Genomic DNA, 22,666 nt, shown 5'->3' with positions numbered 1-22,666 from the left:
TAAGAACAGAATGAACTGCAAAGGGGAACAAGGAAACTTTCTGGGTAATGGTTTGTGATAATTGTTGCACAAGAATGTACATTTTCTAGAACTCAAACTATTTTTTAAATTGGTGAATTTTTTAAAAGATTTTTATTTATTTATTTGACAGAGAGAGTGAGAACACAAGCAGGGTGAGCAGCAGAGAGAGGGAGAGGGAGAAGCAGAATCCCCACTGAGCAGGGAGCCCTATGGGGGGGCTCAATCTCAGGACCCTGGGATCATGACCAGAGCCAAAGGCAGAGGCTTAGCAGACTAAGCTACCCAGGCACCCCCAAAATTGATGAATTTAAAGTGTGTAAATTGTGCTTCAATAAGTTTGTTAACCCATAAGCAATATAATTCTCCATATTAACAAAATAAATAAGAAGTGTCTCAATAGATGTAACATAAATATTTGACAAAATTTAATACCTATGGTTGCACAGTGGATTGAGCATCAGACTCTTGGTTTTTGCTCAGGTTGTGATCTCAGGTCATGAGATAGGGCCTGAGTAGGGCTCTGCAGTCTGCTCATCGCTCTCCCTCTCTCTCTTCCTCTTCCCCCTCAAATGAATAAATAAAATATTTGAAAATAATTTAATAATTATGACAGCATAGGGAACATAGTCAATAGTACTTTAATAGTGCTGTATGGTGACAGATGGTAGCTATGCTTTTGGTAAGCATAGCATAATGTAGAGACTTGTTGAATCACTATGTTGTACACCTGAAACTAATGAAACATTGTTTGTCACCTAAACTCAATTTTTAAAAAAGTGGTTTAAAACATTCAACACCTATAAATGATACAATTTCACAGAAATAGAAGAGAACCTCCTTAATCAGATGAAGATTATTACCAAAAAAATAATGAAAGAAAAGAAAGGAAGAAGGAAAGATAGAGAAAAAAGGGGAGAAAGAGAAGGAGAAAAAGAAAGAAAAAAAGAAAGAGCTAAATTTAAAAAGACTGACACCAAATGTTGAAGATATAAAACATTTGGAAATCATATATTGCTAGTGGTAATGGAAAACAGCACTACCACTATGATAAACTGTTTTGAAGTTTCTTATAAAGTTAAACATAGACTTACAACAGTTCCCGTCCTAGGTATTATCACAACAGAAACTAAACATTATTTTCACAAAAGAACTTGTATGAAAATGCTGATAGCAGCTTTATTTGTAAAACTCCCAAACTAGAAACAGCTTAAATGTTCATCAAATAGGAGAATAAATAAAAATTTATGTATTTGTGGCATAGTGAAAATATTCTTCTGAGCAAATAAGCCAAACATGAAAGAATATATGCTCTACAATTCCATGTGTATGAAATTTTAGAACAGGCAAAACTAAAACCATGACAGAAATTATAACAATAGTTACTTATGCACTATGTGTAGTGATTGAAAGCAGGAGAAACAAAGTTTTGGAGACATAAAAAAAAGTATCTTAAATCTTAATTAGGGTACCAGAAATATGAGCATAAAATTTATTTAATTATATACATAAGAGCTGTACATTTTTCTCTGTACATTTTGCTTTGATTTAAAATACTTTTAAAAATTATATAAACACTTGCTACATTCAGGGCATCTGGGTGGCTCAGTCAGTTAAGCACCTAACTTTGGCTCAGGTCATGATTTCAGGTTTCTGTGATCAACCCCACATTAGGCTCTGTACGCAGTGGAAAGTCTGCTTTTCCCTTTCCCTCTGCCCCTTCATTCTCTCTCTCTCTCTCTCTCTCTCTCTCTCTCTCTCTCTCTCATATAAATAAATAAAATCTTTAAAAAAGAAAAAAACATTTGCTACATTCTCAGTCATAATCAAATGTGAATTACTTATTCTTCATTGGTTATATTCTTTTAGCTAGCCTCTAAGTTTACAGTAGTAGGTCTCACTAATGTGAAGCTAAAAGATATATTTAAAAAGTGATTCTGAAAAATAAAAAAAATAAAATAAAAAGTTATTCTGAATATTATGCATGAAGAAAAACACAAAAATCTGTAATTGTAATCCTACTCAAAGATCAAATATTGGATGTTTTCAGACTGATTTCAGAAATAAGGCAAGGGTGCTCATTATCACCACATTTATTCAGTTTTGCACTGGAGATCCTAACCAATGCCATAAGGCAAGAAAAAGCAAAAATAAAGAGTAGAAAAGAAGAATTAAAATTGTCCTTATTTATAGAAACAGGATCGAGTACACAGATAACAAAAAATCTACATGAAAACTGTTAGAATTATTTTTTTAAGATTTTAATTTATTTATTCATGAGAGACACACAGAGAGAGACAAGTATTAGGCAGAGGGAGAAGTAGGCTCCCTGCGGGGAGCCTGATGCCATACTTGATCCCAGGACTCCAGGATCATGACCTGAGCCAAAGGCAGATGCTCAATCACTGAGCCACCCAGGTGCCCCAACTGTTAGAATTATTAAGTAAATTAGTAAATAGCTGAATACAGAGTTAATATGTTAAAAAAAAATGACTTCATTTGCACATACCACTAACAAACATTTAGAAACTGAAATTAAGGAAGTAGTATCATTTACAACAAAGACATCAAATATATAAGAATAAATTTAATGAAATATGTTTAAGATATTTACATTGATAATTATAAAATATTACTGAAATTTAAAACATATACAGGTGTTTTCAATATTCAAAATTCAATTCATGTAATCTACCATATTAACAGGCCAAAGAAGAAAACTACATGATCATATCAGTTGATGCAAAAATAAACATTTGACAAAATTCATTTCCCAATTATGATTAAAAAAGAAACATTTGAGCAAACTAGGAATAAAGGGGCCCCTCCTCATCTTGATAAAGAAAGTCTATAAAAAACTGAACAGCTCATAGCATACTTATTGGTGAAAGACTGAATGCCTTCCATTTAAATTAAAAAACAAGAAAAAAAAAAAACTTGCTTTTATCATTCTTTTTTTTTTTTTTTTTTTTGCTTTTATCATTCTTGTTAAACAAAATACTAAAAGGCCTAACCAGTACAATAAGACAATAAGAGGAATAAGGCACACAAATTGGGAAGGAAAAAATAAAACTGTTCCTATTTGCAGATGATACAATTATATATGTAGAAAATCCCAAGGAATCAGGATGCCTGGGTGGCTCAGTGGTTTAGCACCTGCCTTAGGCCCAGGGCATGATCCTGGAGTCCCGGAATTGAGTCTCACATTGGGTTCCCTATGTGAAGCCTGCTTCTCCCTCTGTCTTTGTCTCTGCACCCCCCCCCTTCTCTCTCTCTCTGTCCCTCATGAATAAATAAAATCTTAAAAAAAAAAAAAAAAAAAAGAAAATCCCAAGGAATCAAAAATAAATAAATAAATAAATAAATAAATAAATAAAGCTCAGCAAGGCCGCTATACAGGGCAACACAAAAAAAAATCTATTTTATTTCTATATACTAGAAATGAACAAGTGGAAAAAATAAAAAATACAATGTCAATTACAATCACTCCAAAGGAGAATATAATAAATGGAAGCTTATTAAAATTAAATATTTCCAATCAAAGGACACTATCAAGTGAGTGAAAATGTAAGCCACTGGCAGGAATAGTTGTTTGCAGTGTACATATCCATCAAAGGGATCCTATACAGAATATAAAATATGTTCTGGCAAATCACTAAGTTAGGGGACTTTCACAAAAATGACCTAAAATTTAAACAAGTAGATCACAAAAGAGGATGACCAAATCACTAACAGATGGGTGAAGTGAACAATATTGTCAATCACTGGAACAATGCATATTAAAACAATAATCAGATGCTACTACACCTACTCTCCAAAAACATAGGTAATACCAAGTGTTGATACTAACATGGAGCAACTGGAATGCTCCTACATTACTGAGGACGTTTAAATTTGTATAACCACCATGCAAAACTATTTGGAAATATCTATTAACTCAGAGTCAATTTATACTCTGTGACTCTATAGCAATTCAATCCTGAGTATACCCAACAGAAATAAATGCTTATATCCATCAAAAATACTTCTAAGAATATTCAAAGCAAGATTATTCACAATATCCCCAAACTGGAAAGCATGCCAGTGTACATCAGCAGAACAGATCAATATAGATCAATATATGCCAATGTATATCAACAATAGATCAATAAATAACAGTAGGACAGATCAATAAATAGATCAACATAGAATAGATCATACAATGGAGTTCTACACTGTAGTGAAAAAGTACTAATTGCTAAATGCAATGAAAAGGATAAATCTTTGAGACATAATGTTGGGAAAGCAGAAACACAAAAGAGTAAATCCTATATGATTCTATACATATAAAACTCAAGAACAGGCAAAAATAATTAATAATGATGGACATCAGTACATACTGAAGGTATTGACAGGGAAGGAGCATAAGATGCTCTTCCAGAGTACTGAAGACATTCTATATCCTAATCCAAGTAGTGGTTAGAAAGGTTAGAAAGGTAAACCCTCATTTTAGCTTTAAAGTTACGATTTGTGTATTTTATGGTATGTGAATTACCAATCTGTAGGTTCCCTCACACATAAATCTACATGAATCTATAGTAATTTAAATAATGTAATTTAAACAAGGTAGTAATTTAAACAACATACACAAATGGATCAGTGTCCTATGATAAAGAATTTAGATTCAGAGATATGGGAATTCATATTATAAAGCAGTATTTATTTACATATCAGTAGGCAAAACAAGAACTATTCAACTATGTGTTTTTGAGATAACAAGTAGCCATCTGGGAAAAAATTAACTTGAGTGCTTGCTTTACACACCAAATGAATTTTGGATAGATCAAGTGTTTGAGTTGAAAAATTAAAACCATATAGTAGAGAAAGCCTTCCTAAATATGATATAAAACACAAATGTCACAAAAGATTGATAAATCTGACTCAATAAAATATTTTCCGTCACAAAACCTTTAAGAACAAACTAAAAGACAAATAAAAACTTGGGGAAAATATATTTGCAACTCCTGTTACAAAGGGTTCATTCCTCCAATATATAATAAGCTCCTGCAAATTAGCTAGAGTATAAATCCAACAACCCCAGAGAACCATGGGTAAAGGGATGTGAACAATTTTCATAAGAAGAAATATAGTCAAAAAGAAGGAATGCAGTTAGCTATAAAACATAGGAACATATTATTTAAACTTACTCATAATAACAAAGATTCAAGGAGATAGCATTTTTTTAATTCACTGGATTAGCTAAGATAAAAAGTCTAATTTTTAAGGGTAGAAGAAACAGGAGACACCTGGCTGGCTCAGTGGTTGAGCATCTGCTGAGGGTGTGATCCCGGGATCCTGGATCAAGTGCTGCTTTGGACTCCCAAGCGAGGCTCCAAGGGAGGAGCCTCCTTCTTCTCCCTCTGCCTGTGTCTCCGTCTCTCTGTCTCTCACGAATAAATAAATAAAATCTTTTAAAAAAAATAGGAGAAACAGAAATTTTCATACTGTTTATAGGCATATAAATAGCTGCAACTTCTGTGAAAAGGGATCTGACACTATATCTCGAAACTAAAAATTTACATATCTTCTGGTCCAGTAACCCCACTTTTGATAATACATCTTATACATATCCACACACTGTATCAAATAATGTTCAAGGTCATTTATTGCAGTATTATTTGAAATCCAAAAGACTGGAGAGAATGTAAACGGCCACTAAATAAGCTACCTCCATGCAAAGAAATATGCATCATATAAAACAGAGAATGAAGAGTTTTCTATATCGGGGTGAAACATTATTCAAGGTACATAGTCATATTTTTAAAAAACTAAGTTGTAGAAAATTCATCAGTACAAAATTGGATGAACAAGGCAATCAGCTGCAAGACCATAGACAGTTTAGAGGTAGGGTAGTAGACAGGGGCTCAAATGGCAATCAATCCAATCAGTGGCATGGGGTATAAATTTCCACAGCACAGACAAGAACCTTATTACCCCCCACCAATACAGACACTGTGGTGACAGCCAAGGGTCCCCCAACAGGAAGGTCTAACAGTGACAACTATACTAGTTGAGTCTGGTAGTAACTGGTCTAACATTTAGTACTGTTAGAAATGTCAACAGCCAAAAAAAAAAAAAAAAGAAATGTCAACAGCCTTTACTAAAGTTATTTTTTCTGTTAACATGACAAAAGATTGTATTTTCTGTTGGTCATAGTTTCACATCTGATTTCAGAGAGTAGATTATTAACTTTTTGGAACTTGTGACTTAAAAAAAAAAAGATCTCATTAGAGATGTGATGGTTGCTAGGAATGAATATTCCCCTAAAAAGGGTGTGGATTATATTGCTTGACTTCTACCTCAGATTCTTTCTTGTTTCCATGACTTAATTGTGCTTTGAAGGTGGTGTATCTTTTCCTTGTTTGATCTCCAGGAGTCTAGTCTTTGTTTGACACAGAAATAAAAAAATTTAAAGTAGAAAACACGTGCTTTTCCTTTGTAAGATAAGGATCCAAATACTCAGATGTGCTCATTCCTATATTTGTATAGGAATCATCAACTCATGAATGTACAACTCATGAATGTACAACTATGCTTATTTGTGACATTTTGTACGTAACATCAGCAGTTGAAAGCTGAAAGTTAAGCAACTGTAGGATATTTCTTTTGGCTTTTGTTGTTAGTGATCGTGGTATTGTGTAATTACTTACTCCAGGTGTTAGCTCCACAATCATTTTAGTCTCCTTTTAGGGAGTTATCAAGAATAAAGCTGTAACATGAAGGAGGAATCCTTGGTTTCCGTGTCTTAATCTAGCAATGGGTGAAATTAGGGCACACAATCATTTTATGCAAACTGTAACGCTTTTTGCTAATTTAAACTTTCATAGCAGGTCAAAATTCACATGTTATACAAAAGCTTATCTCTGTAAATGTTTCTCTTTTGCAGCTTCTTCTGTAAATACTACGATGCTATAAACTTCCTTTTAGAATGACCATTTTATTTCAGATCATTTTAATGCCCATTAAATGGTTTTATTCAAATAAAATATTTATAAGAAAAAAACAAAACTGGATAGATATGAAAATATGATATAATCCACATTGAAAAGAAATTAAGTAGACTCCAACATGGCTAGATCTCAGAAAATTTCAAAAATGCAAGTCACAGAATATGATGCCTAGTATAATGTCATATTTAAGAATTTAAACACATACTCTGAAGACAATACAAATATAATTCATGACTCGATATATGAACAATACCTGGCACTATACACAGCAATTATATGATAGTGGTGGCTTCTGAGGGAGAAGGAAATTGGAAGAGATTTAAAAAGTTTGGAATTGGTCAGTAATCCCCCCCCGCCCCCCCATTTAGAAAACAGAACAAACAGTATCAAACACCTAGGACTTGGCCTGGCACTTTAAACTTTCTCATGTAATCACAAACACACAAAAATAGCAACATATTTTTAAAACATGCACATAAGTCTTTCACAGGGATTTGGGCTCAGTGCTATAAGATGCAACATGCATAAAGAATGGCATCACTTCTTTACTATATGAAAATATTTTATAAGACTGAGAATCATCATATAAGTGACAATAAGAGCATTTTAAAATATATTTAATGATTTCTCATATAACAATCTTCTTTTAAAGATTTTATTTATTTCATATAACAATCTTATTATGTTAACATATGTAAAATTCATGGAGTTTTTTTGTTTCTGAAATTCTAAGAATTTTACTGATAATTCCAGTTGAAACTGTCTGAAGTTGCCTAAACTGAAATTAACAAAAAAATTATCTAAGAACCCAAAGACCAAAGAAAAGTTTCATTTGGCTTTATGATCAATAGAAACAAAGTATGTGAAACACATTTTTTTTTTTTACAGATTTTGTATATTTATTTGATAGAGAGAGTGGCGGGGTGGGGGGAGGAGGAAGGGTAGACAGGGAGGGGCAGAGGGTGAGGAGCCCAGCAAGGAGACCAACATGGGGCTGGATCACAGACCCTGAGACCCTGACCTGAGCTGAAACCAAAGGTTGTTCACTCAACTGACTGAGCCACCCAGGTGCCCCCGCTGTGAAACCCTTAACTATAACAACACTATTAACGATTTTGCTGAAATGAAGGCAAGAAAAACAAATTTGGTGGAAAATACACAATTATTCATAAATTATATGTTTTAGTTTATAGCCTAGCTTCTCCACTGTTACTTTTTTTTTTAAGATTTATTTATTTATTTATTTGAGAGAGAAAGAGAGAGAGAGCATGCAGTGAAGGAACAGATATATTTTAGTTTATTATCTAAATATCACAAGCTTATCAGCAAACTCCTACACAGGAATAGTAATAAAATTAAATCTCTTTATTATTTACTAAGTTTTTAAAGTATAGCTTTATAATTTTTTTGTAATAAAAATACATCTATCAGTGTAGGAGGTTAAAATATAATTTAATAGTTTATTGGCTTGGTTTGGATCCTAGATATTTAAACATAAAGTATGTGGACCTCTATTTTTAATCTATCCTAGACTATGAAAATGTAAGTAACTGTCTAGAAGTAAATATGACAAAATGTGAGCAATTTTCAGTTCTAAGTGGTGGAAACACAACTATTTTACATTAAGCTATTTGTTGTATTTTATGACCAGTTAAAAAATTTTACATATTCAGTGGTTAATTTTAGGATATAGTACATGGGTGATCCTTATTTTCTTCTTTATGATTTTTCCCAATTTTGATATAATCGACATGTTTTATTTTTGAATCAACACACACAAGAAAAGCATTCTATAATGTAAGCCAACAGTTTGGAATGAAGGCAGTTTTAAGAACCTGATCCTTGTATGGGCCTGTTTAAGCTTTTGAATATTTAAAGGAAAAACTGCTCCAACAGGCCCAGTCACTCCTTCACTGACATGTGCCCAGTAGCAACTAGGACAGGGAGTTGGGATATAGAGGTTAACAGGAGAAAGTTAGGACAGATCTCGTCAAATCAGTGGACTGAGAGGAAAACAAACACAATCTAACAGGATGGACAGTGACAGGGGTGAGTTGGGGAACCAGCCATCAAGGATCTTAGGGCGCGTGAACTCAACCCTGCCTTATAGGGTATGGTTGTCCAGTGTTTTAATTGTAGCCAGTGTTCCTCCACAGCTGGACATTATTTTTTAAATTTTATGCAATATTTGCTTAGATTTACTGGCATATTTATAAGTATGTTCATCATTAGTTCATACTCCTCACATTTCCATATGGGTTCATTTTTCCCTTTGGCTGAGATAAAGCCCTTCAAATTTTCCTTCTGTGAATATCTGTGGGTGGAATAATCTCTCATATTTGTATCTGTTTAAACTTTTTTCCTTATTTCTAACACATTCTTGAAATATATAATATATATATTTAATTGGTTTAGAATTATAGTTTATTTTGTCTCAGCATAATGAAGATGCTATGCTTCTAGCTGCCATCAGATCTGCTGTTGAAAAGTCGATCACCAATGTTGCTCCTTTATAGGTGATGTGTCTTTTGCCTCTGAATGTTTTGAAATTCTCTTCTTCTGAGGCACCTTGGTGGCTCAGTTGGTTAAGAGTCTGCCTTCAGCTCAGGTCATGATCCCACACTCCTGGGATCAGCCTGGTGTCAGGCTTTCTGCTCCATAAGGAGTCTGCTTCTCTGTCTCTCTGACCCTCCCCCTGCTCGTACAAACACTATCCACTATCTCTAATAAATAAGTAAAATCTTAAAAAATAAAAAATAAAAGTAAATGAAGTAAATCTCTTTTCATTTGGTGTTTTTCAATTATCTGATGATGTGTCTAGAGATGAGTTATGTTTTTATTCAGCCTGCTTGGGATTCACTGGAATTCCTGCATTTAAAGATGTTTTCAACACCTCTGAAAAATTCTCACTTACTATGAATTTGAATATAATCTTATTTTCTTTATCTCTTTGTAAACAGATTTACTGATATATAATTTATATAACCAAAGTTCACCTGTTTAAATTGTATAGTTCTTAGAAGGACAAATATGGTTAAAATGTCTATAATACCCAAACAATCTACAGATTTAATGAATCCCTATCAAAATACCAACAGCATTTTTCACAGAAGTAGAAAAATAATCCTAAAATTTGTACAGAACCACAAAGACCCCAAATCGCCAAAACAATCTTGGAAAAGAGCAACAAAGCTGGAGGTATCACAATTTCAGGTTTCAAAGACTACTACCAAGATGTAGTAATCAAAACAGCATGCTACTGGCATAAAAACAGACACGTAGATTAATGAAACGGGATAAAAAGCCCAGAAACAAACTCACAATTATATATGGTCATTAATTTTTGACAAAAGGCAAGAATATGCAATGGGAAGATGACAGTCTCTTCAACAAATGGTGTAAAAAAATGAAACTTGAGTGCTTTCTTCCACCAAACACAAAAATAAACTCAAAATGGATTATAGATCTAATATGAGACCTGAAACCATAAAAATCCTAGAAGAGCACACACACAGTAATTTCTCAAACATGGGCTGTCTCCCTAAGCAAGGAAAATAAAAGCAAAAATAAAAACCTTCTGCATAGCAAAGGAAAAAACCAAAAAAGTCTACCTACTGAAAGGAGAAGATACTTGCAAATGACATATCTGATAAATAGTATCCAAAATATATAAAGAACTTATGCAACTCAACACCAAAAAAAAAACCAAACAAATAATCCAATTAAATAATGGGCAGAAGATATGAAAAGACATTTCTCCAAAGAAGACATTCAGATGGCCAACAAACACAGGAAAAGATGCTCAACATCACTCATCATCAGGGAAATGCAAATCAAAACTACAATGAGATATCACGTCACACGTGTCAGAATGGCTAAAATCAAAAACCCAAGAAATAACAAGTGTTGGTGAGGATGTGGAGAAAAAGAACCCTCGTGCACTTTTAGCAGAAATGCAAACTGGTGTAGCCATTGTGAAAAACAGCATGGAGTTTCCACAAAGAATTAAAAATAGAACTGCCCTGTGATCCAGGAATTGCCCTACCGGGTATTTATCCCAAAATGTGAAAACAATAATTCAAAATGATATATGCACCCCTATGTTTATTGCAGCATTATTTACAGTAGCCAATTATAGAAGCAGTCCAAGTGTCCATCGACAGATGAATGAATAAAGAAAATGCGCTATGAGTGTAAACACACACACACACACACAAAAAAAACACACACGGTGGAATATTATTCAGCCATAAAAAAGAATGAAATCTTGCCATTTGCAGCAACAAGGATGAAGGTAGAGAGTATAATGCTAAGTGAAATAAGTCAATCAATGACAAATACCACATGATTCCACTCATATGTAGAATTTAAAAAACAAAAAGGGAAAAAAGAGAGATAAACCAAGAAACAGATTCTTAACTATAGAGAACAAACTGATGGTCACTAGAAGGGATGTGTGGGAGAGAATGAATAAAATAGGTGAAGGGGATGAGGAATACACTCCTCATGATGAGTACTGGGTAATGTATAGAATTGTTGAATTACTATTTTATACACATGAAATTAATATAGCACTGGATGTTAACAATATTGGAACTAAAATGAAAAAACTAATAAATAAATTAAGTGTGTAGTTCTATATAGTTTGGAGAATATTTAGAATTGTACACCATGATCATAATTTTAGGACACTTTACCTCCAAAAGAATCCTTACACCTGTTAGTAATCACTATGCATTCCTACCCCACCTGCTCCTGCCTAGTCCAAGGAAATCACTAATCTACTTTCTTTTCCCATAGATCTGCTATTTTGGACATTTCATAGATCGGACTCTCCTAGAAATTACATATAAGTAGAATCCTACAATGCAGGATAATTTGTTAGGGGTTAATCTCACTTACCATAATGTTTTTGAGATTCATTCATGTTGTAGCATATGTCTGTACTTCATTCCTTTTTATTGCCAAATAACATCCTATTGTATGGATATACCACATTTTGTTTATTCACTTATCATTTGGGTTATTTGACTTTTTTGGCTTTTGTGAATATGCTGTCATGAGCACCTGTATATAAGTTTTTGTGTGGGTATATATTTTCATTTCTCTTGTGTAAATACTATGTAATGGAATTTCGAGGTCCTATGTTAACTCTATGTTTAGGATTTTTTTTGAGGAGCTGTCAGACTGCTTTCCAAAGTGGCCACTGCACCATTTTCCATCTCCAGTATCCCAGCATGTGATGCCTCAATTTTCCATACTCATTATCCTTTCTGAAAATATGACTAACTGTATGCTAGACATTCTCGCTTTTCAACATAACTCATAACCTCTCATTTTCCCAATCTCCTTATATTCCAAATATAGATCCATTAACTCTATTATCCAGTTAACTAATTCTATCTCCAGAGGTGGAACCCATCTTTCAAATGGGTTTTTTACTTTCAACTATTAAAAATTAAATTTTGAGAATTTCTATGTGGACTTTTCTCCATTCTACCAAGTTATTCTATGCACGTATTTTAAGCTTGTCATATATTTATTTAAACATATTGTATTAGGTAACTCAGGCTGCCATAACAAAATACCATAGACTTAAACAACAGACCTTTATTTCCTCATAGCCTGGAGGCTAGAAGTCTGAAACCTGGATGCCAGGACAGTAGGGTTCCTGGTGAGAGCACCTTCTTACCAAGGGCTCAGACGGTGGAGAGCACACCAGCTTTCTGGGGTCTTTTTCTCTGAAGACACTAATCCTATCAGGATCCCATCCTTATGACATTAAACTTAATTATTTCCTTACCCCTAAACTGTCACATCAGGGGTTAGGGCTTTACCATAAAATTCTAAGGACACACAACTCAGTTCACGACATATACTGAATTTGGTTACTCCAAAGGGTGATGGTCTAGTGTCTGAACACATAAAGGCTCTGTTTCTACGTTGTATTTTTTTCTGTTTCTCAAGATGATGCCTTGCTTCTTATTATTTGTCTTACAATGAGTTTCTCATTTTTGTTGGAACTTCATCTGTAAGAATTTTTGGAGGCCTGGATTGAGTTTGAATTTTTCCAGGAAGGATTTTCAGTTTGTACCTCTCCGTCAACCAGGGGTCTAAAAATAGGGGATTGCTTTAAATAATACCATCAGCTTGCTTTTTTCCCCTCCAAAAAACTGTGTGAACCCATTTGATGGCCCATTTGTGGTTACAAATTTTCAGATGATTCTTTTCCCTGACATCCAGAACCGAGGACAAGTCACGCACCAAGTTTTTTCCTGCTGTGTCCTTTTTTCAGTAACAATGTTTTTCTCTTTCCCCTTAATGTAAGAGTAGAGTCCCAGCTTATGTCAGGGTCTCATATATGATTCATTTTTTGTAGTTCCCAGCCAGCTTTGCCTTCTATTTCTCCATGTACCACCTATTAAGAGGTCAAGTTCTTTCCAGTTCAGAGAAACATTTAAAATAATGTTTAAAAAAATATTTTTTTAGGGATCCCTGGGTGGCTCAGCAGTTTGGCGCCTGCTTTCAGCCTGGGGCATAATCCTGGAGACCAGGGATCGAGTCCCGAGTCGGGCTCCCTGCATGGAGCCTGCTTCTCCCTCTGCCTGTGTCTCTGCCTCTCTCTCCCTCTATGTCTCTCATGAATGAAAAAATAAAATCGTTAAAATATATATATATATATTTTTTTTTTAAACTAGCATTTTTATCATTTAATTAGGAAAGTGTGCCAAATGATCACTCAAATGGCCCCAATGAATTATGCCTCCCTGTGTCGGTGCTCCTTTGCAATGTAACTCTGTGGGTCCAATTCTTCCCATCAAGAACTGAGGTCTGGATCTGGGCTGTCCTGGGACTTGCTTTGACTAATAGAATCTGTTGTAAGTGATGTTGTATGACTTAAGAGGCCTTTTTGCTTTTGCTTTCCTGGAACACTTCCAGCATCACTTGAGGTCCTAGATGAAAGACCAACATAAGCAGAGCGGCCAAGCCATCCCAGTCATCTCAGCTGGGACCTCAGACATGCAAGTGAGGACATCTGAGAAGGCCTTCTCCACCCAACTCACTAGCTGAATACGGTCACATGAGTGAACTCGGGTGACACAGCAGAGCCTCCTAGCCTATCTGTAGAATTACAAGAAATAACAAATTATTTTTATTTTAAGCCACTAAGTTTTGGGGTGGCTGTTATCTGTCAATGGAAAACTGATGCAAAGGATCACTTAGGATATCTAATCCACAATACCACTGGAAAAGTATTTCCCCTGTTGGAGCATAAGAACCTAAAGGGGTGAGGAGGGCAATTATGTTGGGAGGACAGAGGCAGGAAGTGGCGAAGAGAAATTGGTTACAATAAGGGGGTTGATCAGGTCATATATGAGGAATAATGGGAGCCAGTTTTCTCACTGATGGAAAAGGGAGTTACAAATATGGAGTAGAAAAAACTGGAATGAATCCAAAGGTATTTGACTAGAGTTGGAGATACCAGTATAAACTCATGATTAAGTAAGAGAGAAATATAGATGTAAGTATATGTGTGATTACATACATATATTATTTAATTATGTCCATTAAGATATACCAAGAAAAATGGGACACCTGGGTGGCTCAGCAGTTAAGCCTCTGTCTTCAGACCAGGGCATGATCCCAGGGTCCTGGGATCGAGTCCCACATCGGGCTCCCTGCATGGAGCCTGCTTCTCCCTCCGCCTGCGTCTCTGCCCCCTCTTTCTGTGTCTCTCTTGAATAAATAAAATCTTTTAAAAATAATATACTGAGAAAAGTAACACCCCAAAAGCACTGAATCAGAAAGCGGCAATGTGCAAAAAAAATGATGGGCCATGTCAAAAGGACATGGAAGCCAGTTGAAGGGGCTCTGACTGGCCAAATATGGTATGATTTGATCATCAAAATAAGTGATAATAATGGATTATAACCCATTGAATAAAATAAGAGTCTAAGCATCTCTTCAGATATTTTGTTTGTTTTAAAGATTTTATTTATTTATTCATGAGAGACACAGAGAGAGAGAGAGAGAGAGGCAGAGACACAGGCAGAGGGAGAAGCAGGCTCCATGCAGGGAGCCCAACGTGGGACTTGATCCCGGTCTCCAGGATCACACTCTGGGCTGAAAGTGGTGCTAAACTGCTGAGCCACCTGGGCTACCCTCTACAGATATTTTTAAAAATGAACAAAGTGAAAGTTTGGTGAGACACAGTATAGTTACATGCTATCAAAGTATCTCCCCATAAGTTACTTATTAAACAGAGTGGCTTAACAGTGGAGAAGCATGAGAGACACTACCTCAATCAAGTGGTCACACTTAACATCACCAATGATGTGACAAATTCCCATCAGGCATGGCATAACAGCATGCAATGAGAAGAACACACCATGACTACTGTTGGTATGCCTGCCCCAAATGGGAAGTTGTATCTAATCATGAGGAAACAGACAAACCTATATTAGCTGGCTATTGCTGAGTCCAAACTTACCCCTAAACTTTGTGGATCAAAACAATATGTATCATCATTCAGTTTCTGTAGGTCAGGAATATGGGCACAACTTGGGTAGGCTCTGGCTTAGGCTCTTCTCTGAGGTTGCCTGAGAACTCACTTCCAAGGTGGCTCATTCGTATGGCTGTCAAGTTTGTGTGACCAACGATGAAATGCTTTAGTTAATCTCCATGTAGGGCTTCCCTGCAGGGCTGTATGAACATCCCCCTGATTCAATGGCTGACTTCCTCCAGAGCAAGCCATCCAAGACACCGAGGCAGAAGCTGCAGTGTCTTTTATGACCTAGCCTCTAGGTACACGTCATTTCTGTAGTGTTCCACTGGTCATACAGGTCACCCCTGATTCAATGTGGGAGGGGACTTACATGAGAACATGAGTACCAGGGGATGAGAATCATTGCAGGCCATTTGGGAGCCTGGCTACCACAAACCCAAATGAAAGGACCAAGATAGCTGACATGTAATCTTCAAAACCATCATAATTGTGAAAGTTAAGAAAATGCTGAGGAACTGACTCACATTAAAGGAGACGAAAGAGACATGACAACCACATGTGACACGTGATTTGGGATAGGTCCTTAGCTCACTATTAGAGAATTGGGAAAACCTGAATTCAGTTTGAAGCTTATAAGTGTCAATTTCCCAATTTAGGTGGTTGCATGGTTCTTGTTTGGAGGAAAGACAATAAAGAATTTGGGGGTGATGGGGTGTCATGTCAGCAACTTTCTCTCATCTTTTCTGAGTATTTGAGATTATTTTTTAAAAAGATCTTATTTATTTGTGAGAAAGGGAGAGGGAGAGAGAGAGAGAGAGAGAGCAAGCACAAGCAGGGGGAGCAGTAGAGGGAGCCGCAGAAGAGGGAGAAGCAGATTCCCCACTGAGCAGAGGGGCCAAAGTGGGGCTCTATCTCAGGACCCTGGGATCATGCCCTGAGCCAAAGGCAGAGACCCTGAGACACCCAGGTTTCCCATATTTGAGATTATTGGAAGAAAAACATACATTCTGTTCAAACCAGTGAAATAATTCAAATCATTTAAGAATATTATATTGAAGTTCTTTAACCCATAATTTTTAAAATAAAAATAGACCTTCTTTTTTTTTTTTTTAAATAGACCTTCTTTTAAAAGTCACAGAGCTTTAATCTCGGGAAACACAGAAAAAGCCAAGGGAAAAAATAATCTATAATCTATAATATTTTAGCATGTAGCTCTCTGGGCTTTTTTCTCTGCATACATATATATTCACATATATTTTTTAAAAAATTATAAACATGATATGCTGCTCACAAATTTATCATAAAACTATCCTCCAGCCAGTCATATTTTGCTACACATAAAAAGAGATTATTTACCCACTTTTATACATCAAGTCAGCAATGAGGCTGAGATTCAGGACAAGTTTTGCCTCTCTCCACAGCCTATACTTTTTCTCCCTGCATTCCCCTCCCCTGCCTGCCTCCTTACCTTCCCCCAACCCTGTGCTGCCTCCCCACCTCCTTGCCTCCAGACAGGAAAAAAAAATAGCACAGATTTCTTTCTCACCCACCAAAATGTATCAATAATGGCACTGATGCTTACCAGCTGTGTAGCTCTGCAATTCTCAGCACCCATTCACACCTGTCTTCCCAGGCTCTTCCAAAGAGGTGTATTATTTTTTAATGCACAGACTTCATCCTCAGGGCATTTACATAGCTAATTGCTGTCACAGTCCCCATTTTATGATATTCTTTTCAGGAGGTATTTGAAATAGTGCAGCATGGTTTGCCACTGGCCCCTTTTGAACTGATGATGGGATATGTCTGGGAATGAGTCAATCAACCATTATCTGAATATCCGCGATGCACAAAATTCTGCATTCTTCTAAAAACTTAGGAGTGCAAAGATGTAAATGCTAATTTCTTGCCTGGAAGTATTCTGAAATTCAACTCGAGAGAGAAGAGAAATGTCCGTACAACAGCACACAGTAGCATCAGGCAGTCTGTGCTCAGTGATGTCTGGGCTTTTATTGTCAGAAAGACTTCGTCAGCCCCCATTGGTGGAGGGATGTTTGTGGAGCAAGTTTTTCTGGCAAGAGAAATAGTAATAATAAAGATATAGTGGCAAGAATGTTTCAGACTTGTGTGGTGGAGGGTGAAGAGATGAGTATGGCTAGAACGTGACAGAAAAAAATGGGCAAGAAGTTAGGCCAGGGGGGTGCCTGGATGGCTCAATTGGTAGAGCATGCGACTCTTGATCTGGGGGTCATGAGTTCAAGTCCCACAATGGGCATAGAGCTTACTTAATAAAAAAGTAAAAGACAAAGTGGGTTAAAAAAAAAAAAAAAGGCCAGGGACTGATGGTGGAAAGCCTTGAATGCCACTTCAAGAACAAACTTTATTAAATGGGAAGCAATTGTGTGGGATGAGAGCCAGGCCCTGGGTGGAAAATGAGAATGTAGAGTCTTTCTGCAGACAGCTCCCTAGAGTCAAATGGTAGGAAAAGGAAGAGGAAGATGAGATGAGCCAAAAGGGCAAATTAAAATTATTGATAATATTGAGGAAGCCATGTGTACTTGAAAGCTGGGAAGACAGTGCTGGTGGAGGGAAAGATGGAAGACAACGAAGGGAGAGAGAACCATCAGCAAAGTGTGTTCTCCAGAGAGGTGAAGGGGAGCAGAATCCAGAACATCCACATTGATGGAGAAGTTGGGGAAGAGCTTATCTTTGAGAAGGAGGGAAGTCACATACTCTGAGGCAGGAGGGATGGAGACTGGCTTAAGTATGGAGATGGATGTGGAGTGGAGAAAAATGTAAAAGATGTGTTGTCCTGGGCTGAGCCTAGGCTCAGTGGGTTCAGGGCAGTGGACAAGGAGTGGTCTGGTTTGGAGAGTGATGGTGATGATTTAAAAATAGGATCAGTGGCTCAGAGGATAGATGGGAAAGAGGAAGAAAACCTGACGAGAGAGTACAGACCTGTACTCTCCATGCCCAGACCCCCATGATGTGGGACCATTTCTCATGAGCAAGTTGGGGCTCTCCTAGGGGTGGATAAATTCCTCCAGTCCTGGCTTTGTCTTCTCCCATTGCCTTGGAAGTCTCAGGGGCTAGGATTTCCCAGGTTCTCTGGCAGCATTATTCAGGAGAATTTTCTGTAATGATAAAAATGTTCTATATTTGCACTTTCTATTATGGTAGCCAGCCACCAGCTACCTGGTGGCTTTTGAGTACTTAAAATGTGGCTAGTGGGATTAGGAACCACATTTTGAGTTTTTATTTAATTTGAATTAATTTAAAAAGTGCAAATGGCTAGTGGTCACCTCATCGGACAGAGCAGCTACTAAATAGCCCCTTTCTTCTTAGTGAAGGAGATAAGACAGCAGCGGAGGATGGAGTTCAGACAGGAGATTGTGCTATTGAGAAGCATTAGTTTTTCCAGAAACTACTCTAGTTGGCCTTCCCAAGAGGAGGTTTGCAGTTTCAGAACTCCACATCACCTTCTCTATGCTCGTGATAAACAGACTCACAATGATCAGTTGTTCTGGAGAATTTTTTTTCCTGACCAGATTCTGGAGAGGTCTTTAAGGGATAGGTCTGTCCTTGAATCCATATATCTGGGAGGTGGAATTAGCTATCACAAGGGATATGTGGGATATGAGGGAATGTGGAAACCAAGGAGATCATTTCACTCAGGCCAAAGGAGCTTCTGTTGTCCAAGGAGGGAGTCTGGGGTCCTAGGAAGAGTTCTGGCTTAGTGACAGAGACCTAGATTCAAACTGTGGTCCTCAAACATGTTATACAACCATTTTAATTCCACATGTATAAAATGGAAAGAATGATACCTTCCTGAAAAGGCTGCTGCAGGTGTTACATATAATTAATGACATTCATATTTATTCTTTCTAAAAATGATTCAGCTATTTGAGAGAGACCGAGTGAGTGTGTGGGATGTGGGGAGGGGCAGAGGCAGAGAGTCTTTTAAGCAGACTCCTCACTGAACACAGACACCCCCATGTGGGGCTTGGTCTCACGACCTGGATTGAGATCATGGCCTGAGCAGAAATCAAGAGTCAAAGTCTTAACTGACTGAACCACCCAGGCACTCCCATATTCATTCTGCATTGATTGCTCCCTAATATGAGAGGTACTAGGAATAAAATGGTAGGCAATGCAGGTATGATTCTTGTTCCACTATTTCACTGCCTTATGTTCTAGTGTGTGAAGATAGGCATTGATCAAACAATCGCAGAAGTATACACGACGTCTCTATAATATAATTATGTTCTATAAAATTACAGACTGTGATAAGTCCAGAAAGGAAAAGTACAGGTGGTGTGATTTCTAAAATATGTTTGCAGACTTTTTGACACTCTCCCTCTAAAAGGTAGTACCTAATTCTTCTCCCATTGGATGTGAGCCAATCCTAGTGACTCAGTTCTAATGAATAGAATATGGTAGAAGGGATGCTATTTGGCTTTTGAAGCTAGTTCATAAAAAAGATACAGCTTTTTTGTCTCTCTTTCCTTCCCCTCCACCTCCCCTCCATTCCATCCCACTTTCTCAATGTTTGAATTCAAGTCACCATGTTGTGAGGAGGACCAAGAAATAGGGAGAGGTGTATGTACAGAGAAACTGAGTCCTCTTACCAGCAGTCAACCCCAACTTGCCAGCCATATGAATGAAAAGTCTTGAAGGGGAAACTCCAGCCCCAATCAGACTACGGGTGACCACATTCCCAGCTGACATCTGACTGCAATCTCATGAGAGATCACAAGCTAGAACCACCTAGCCAAGCCATTCCCAAATGCCATGCCTGACCCACAGAAATTATGAGAGACAATAAATGATAATTACTGGCTTAAGACATTAAGTCTTGGAGATATTTGTTACCCAGCACTAGATAACTAATAAAATAATAATTTTTAAAAATCTCGTGATAAAGTCTGGAGTATCAAGAAAAACAGGAGAAAAAATTTAAATAAAGAGGTGGGGGAAGATATTCTAAGGAGCTGTATTAACACAAACAAGGGCCTGGGGGCAAATGATCAGTTTGAGAACTAAAAATTATCCAGGGTGCCAGGAGCACAGGAGTTGGGTGGAAGAGAAGCAGGATGCCTGAAAAGGGAGGGAGGGGTTCAATCATGCAGAGCCATGGAATAACTTTTTTGAAATGTGGTTGGACACTCTTAAAGAAGTTTTAGCAGTTAGAGATGCATTGAGACTGACAACTTGGTTTTTGGTGCTTTTCCCAAGGATGGGAAACACCCGATAAGGACGATCCAGTGGAAGATCATGGTTCTGTTTGGCATGCTTTTGAGATGCCCAGGTTATGTTGTCCAACAGGACACCAGATGTACACATCTAGAGTTTCAAGGAGCCATATGGATTGCATGTGCATGTTTGAAAGACAACAGCAACCATATAGTGATGGAAACCAATGGAGTAAATTGGTAAAATCAACTGGAGACAGGATACAGGATAAGAACAGAAGAATGCCTCAGATCTAGAACAACAGAGTTTAACAACTAGCTAGTGGAGGACGGGTCAGTCAGGGAAGGACGGTGAGATACAGCAGAGGTATAGGGAAACTGAAATTGTGCCAGGGAGAGAGACTATTACAGAGAGGTAATAATCAACCATGTCAAATAACCCAAGGTGAGGGTCAATGAAAGGCCCACTGAACTAATTCAATTGAGTCTTGAGGGCTAGAAAAACATCTCTTTTGAGGGAGGAAGTGATGGAGACAAAAGCCCAAATGGACAGGGGCAAGGAATAGTGGGAGTTAGAGAAATGGAGGAAATGAGGTCAGACAACTCTTTTCAGAAGTTCAGTTGAGAAAGAGAGGAGAAAGTAGACGATTCAGATGAGGTTAGAGTTTGTTGTTTTGGGGAGGGAGGGACACCTGAGTGGCTCAGCAGTTGAGCATCTGCCTTCAGTTCAGGGGGTGATCCCCGGGTCCCCCTGGGATTGAGTCCATCAGGCTCCCCACAGGGAGCCTGCTTCTCCCTCTGCCTATGTCTCTACCTCTCTCTCTGTGTCTCTCATGAAAAAATAATTAAAATCTTAAAAAAAAAAAAAAAAAGATGGGAAGGAGACCTCTGTTTAAATGCTGATGGAAAGGATCCCACAGAGAAAGAAGTTTGTGATTTGGACAAGAGGATTATGAAAATGAGGTGGGGGGGGGCATGAAAGGGTTCAGAACAAGGTCAAACCCTGGGCACATAGGGGGCATTGTGATATTAGTGGCTCTATTTAACACTTATTTTTAACTTAAAAAATTGTAAAATACAACAGATGCGTATAAAAGAGTCTAAAACAAATACAGTAGTCCCCACCTGCCCCTTATCCATGGTTTCTGTGTCTGGTTTCAGTTACCCAAGTTCAACTGTAGTCCTGAAGCAGTTGATCCCATCGTCAGAAGGTCAATAGTAGCCTAGCTCTACGTCCCCAGTGCCTGTGCCATTCACCTTGATTCATCTCATCGTGGGTGTATTTTGCCCTCTTACATCATCGCAAGAAAAAGGGCGAGTATAGCATGGATATTTAGAGAGCTAGAGAGACCACACATAGCTTTTATTACAGTGTTCATTGTAATTGTTCTATTTTATTACTATTGTGAATCTCTTTTTGTGCCTAATATATATATATACTTAAGATTTAATTTATTTATTTGTGAGAGACATAGAGAGAGAGGCAGAGACACAGGCAGAGGGAGAAGCAGGTTCCCTGTAGGGAGCCTGATGAGGGACTGGATCCCAGGCCCCCAGGATCACGACCTGACCCAAAGGCACCACTGAGCCATCCAGGCTCTCCATGCCTAATTTATAAATCAAACTTTATCATAGATAAGTATGTATAGGAACAGATATAGTATATATAGGGTTCAACACTATCTACACCTTAGGCATCCACTGGGGTCTTAGAATGTATCCCCTCAGAAAGGGGGACTTCTGTAGAAAGCTTAACGGATCATTATAGTAAACAACCATATAACCAGACAAAAATAGAACATTGTATATATTTCAGAAGCCCCCTCCCATGTTTATTTTTCTTGTCCCAATGCCCTATTCCCAGCGGTAAGCACTATTCCAGATTTATTGGTAATTCATGTTCTTCTATTTTTTCTTTCCGGTTTTACCACCTAGGTATATATCCCCAAATAATGCTGCTTAAT

Source organism: Vulpes vulpes, chromosome 11 (genome assembly GCF_048418805.1).
Source record: "Vulpes vulpes isolate BD-2025 chromosome 11, VulVul3, whole genome shotgun sequence".
In the NCBI taxonomy this organism is placed as follows: Eukaryota; Metazoa; Chordata; class Mammalia; order Carnivora; family Canidae; genus Vulpes; species Vulpes vulpes.
The sequence above is the reverse complement of the archived record's forward strand: the minus strand, read 5'-3'. Positions refer to the sequence as shown.